The sequence below is a fragment of the Somniosus microcephalus genome, chromosome 19 (genome assembly GCF_052327205.1).
Source record: "Somniosus microcephalus isolate GS21.2 chromosome 19, FLI_Smic_1.0, whole genome shotgun sequence".
Classification (NCBI taxonomy): Eukaryota; Metazoa; Chordata; class Chondrichthyes; order Squaliformes; family Somniosidae; genus Somniosus; species Somniosus microcephalus.
This window is the reverse complement of record NC_141005.1, coordinates 79,428,888-79,432,194: the sequence shown is the minus strand read 5'-3', so window position 1 is coordinate 79,432,194 and position 3,307 is coordinate 79,428,888. Positions and strand designations below refer to the sequence as shown.

At 52.5% G+C, this 3,307-nt stretch overlaps 1 non-coding gene across 1 annotated transcript; it reads left to right on the top strand.

Annotated features, from left to right (window-relative positions):
• Positions 1–385: 385 nt before the first annotated feature.
• trnar-ccu (transfer RNA arginine (anticodon CCU)) lies at positions 386–458 on the top strand. The gene has a single exon. It is a non-coding gene; the product is annotated as a tRNA-Arg (tRNA).
• Positions 459–3,307: the final 2,849 nt, after the last annotated feature.

Below are 3,307 nucleotides of genomic sequence, written 5' to 3'. Positions count from 1 at the left end.
GTGCCCCTTTCCCCTGTGCCCCTTTCCCCTGTGCCCCATTCCCCTGTGCCCCTTTCCCCTGTGCCCCTTCCCCTGTGCCCCATTCCCCTTTGCCCCTTACCCCTGTGCCCATTGTTATTGCCCCTTTCCCCTGTGCCCCTTTCCCCTGTGCCCCTTCCTCTGTGCCCCATCCCCTATTGCCCCTTTCCCCTATTGCCCCTTTCCCCTGTGCCCTTTCCCCTTTGCCCCTTTCCCCTGTGCCCATTTCCTGTGACCCTTTCCCGCCCTTTCCCCTCGACTCCGGCCCCTCGGTTTTTGAGCTCCGCCTCCCGCCGCTCCGACAGCGACTGCGCCCTCTGCTGGCAGCGGTGTTAAGTAGGCTGCCGGCGGCCTGCAGAGCCGGGTGGCCCCAGTGGCCTAATGGATAAGGCACTGGCCTCCTAAGCCAGGGATTGTGGGTTCGAGTCCCATCTGGGGTGAAATTATTTTTACTTCTAAAAATATTCCCCTTTTTATTTTGCTGTTCACAGACCCAATTATTGCTCATTTACTGAAAAAAATATTATATTTAAAAAAATACTACAATTTAATCAATTGACAAATACAGACTCAGACTAAATATTTTAATTGGAATTTCTCTGCAACAGTGTTAAACGACAAGTTGGAGTAGTTGCTGATTTTTACCCAGGCCTGAGCAAAATGCTCAATTTACCGTCAGTGAATAACCGGTAGAATCTGCACAAAGCCGATTAGTGACAGGAAATGCTGAGGAAGCATTGTCTTCCTGTATAAATCTACAGCAAAGCCTTTATCGCCTGTTTACAAACACTTCCTCCTCACTGCATCGCATACAAGCCTCATTGTGCGGTCTCTTATTCTAACTCATTCTTTCCCTGGCCCCTAATCTTCTCTTCAGCACAGAGGCGCTTGGCTTTTAAAATTCCTACTTGGTGTCAACTCCATCAGCAGAAACTTGCATTAATACAACGCCTTTAATCGGGGAAAGAAAGGGAACTGAGACATAGGAGAAGATATTAGGTCAAAGAGATGGGTTTTAAGGAGGGTCTTGAAGGAGGTGAGAGAGCTGGCACCGCGGTGCAGGGGTTTAAGGAGGGAATTCAAGAGCATGGAGCTGAAGGCACGGCCGCCAATGGTGGGGCGAAGAGAGGGAGGGGGTCACAAATTCTTCATTTACTTGGTCTTCTCTTTTACACTTTGAACCTTGGTGGTGTCCTGCATAATGGTTAAGCAACACAGAGAGTGGTTCTTTACCCAGGGAGTGGTGAGAATGTGGAACTCGCTACCACAGGGAGTGGTTGAGGTGACTAGCATTGATGCATTTAAGGGGAAGTTAGATAAGTACATGAGGGGGGAATATGCTGATGGGGTGAGATGAAGTAGGGTGGGAGGAGGCTCGTGTGGAGCATAAACACCGGCACAGACCAGTTGGGCTGAATGGCCTGTTTCTGTGCTGTAAATAATACGTAATACAACTGTGTTGTTCTTGATGCATTACATCATCGGTGTCAATTTTTAACTCCCCCCGCCAGTTAAAATGGAGCGGGGAGAATTAGCCACTCCTTTCCCGCCCTGATCTGACTGATTGAAATTTTAAATTGCAGGCGGCAAGGATGCCTGCCCCAAGACAGCGGGGCTCTCTTTAAATATGCAGATCAGCCTCCGATGACATCACTGGGATCTGATCTGCTATTTGAACCCAAGGCTCGAGCAGGGGCAGCGGGAGCCAAACCTGCCAGGAACAGGAGCCAGGGACAGGGGCAGGGGCAGGGGCAGGGCCAGGGGCAGGGCCAGGGGCAGGGCCAGGACCAGGGCCAGCGGCAGGGGCAGGGGCAGGGGCAGGGCCAGGAGAGGCCCAACAAGGTAAGTTTCTTTGTAAGCCAGGAGCAGCATACGGCCACACATTGAAAGCTTGGGCCTCCCCTTTCCTGTGCTCCCTACTCCCCCCAACCGGGACGTCCCTCCCGGAGCAATTACCTTGTTCCAGGGACCATTCCCGCGCAGTGAGCACTTACCTTGTGCCGAGGACCATTCCTGTGGGTCCCCACTGGTGGCCTCCTGCCGTCCGATTTTAATGGCCGGTCAGCTGCTTGCTCTCGACCTCCCGGCCCTTTTAGAAGAGAAGTCGGCAAACGGCATGTTGATGAGGCCCGCCTGGTAAACTCGGCCGAGCCTGCCTGCTGCCACTCCTGGACGGACACATGGCTCACTTTGCCACATGACCGCCGGGGGAGTTATAACCAAGCCCATTGTATCTTTGGTGGGTGATTTCACTGCAACACAAAAATGGTGTGAGGTTGTTCTAGTTAATGAATCTCCCTCTCTAAGGGCCTCAGCTCCAGTCCAAACCACACCCGGGGTCCCAGATGCCCCTTGTGTCTCCTGTACTTTTAACGACTTGGCATTTTAAAAAATATTCGTTCATGGGATGTGGGTGTCGCTGGCAAGGCCAGCATTTATTGCCCATCCCTAATTGCCCTCGAGAAGGTGGTGGTGAAGGCACTCCCACAGTGCTGTTAGGGAGGGGAGGGAGTTCCAGGATTTTGCCCCAGCGATGATGAAGGATCGGCGATATACTTCCAAGTCAGGATGCTGCTCTTGTCCTTCTAGGTGGAAGAGTTTGTGGGTTTGGGAGGTGCTGCTTGTGCATCTTGTAGATGGTCCACACTGCAGCCACGGTACGCCGGTGGTGGAGAGAGTGAATGTTTAAGGTGGTGGATGGGGTGCCAATCAAGTGGGTTGCTTTGTCCTGGATGGTGTCGAGCTTCTTGATTGTTGTTGGAGCTGCACTCATCCAGGCAAGTGGAGAGTATTCCATCACACTCCTGACTTATGCCTTGTAGATGGTGGAAAGGCTTTGGGGAGTCAGCAGGTGAGACACTCACCGCAGAATACCTAGCCTCTGGCCTGCTCTTGTTGCCACAGTATTTATGTGGCTGGTCCAGTTAAGGTTCTGGTCAATGGTGACCCCCAGGATGTTGATAGTGGGGGATTCGGCAATGGTAATGCCATTGAATGTCAAGGGGAGGTGGTTGGTCGCTCGGCACTTGTGTGGCGCGAATGTTACTTGCCACTTATCAGCCCAAGCCTGAATGTCGTCCAGTTCTTGTTGCATGCGGGCGCGGACTGCTTCATTATCTGAGGAATTGCGAACGGCAGTGAACACTGTGCAATCATCAGCGAACAGCCCCACTTCTGACCTTATGTTGGATGGAAGGTCATTGATGAAGCAGCTGAAGATGGTTGGGCCTAGGACATTGCCCTGAGGAACTCCTGCAGCGATGTCCTGGGGCTGTGATGATTGACCTTC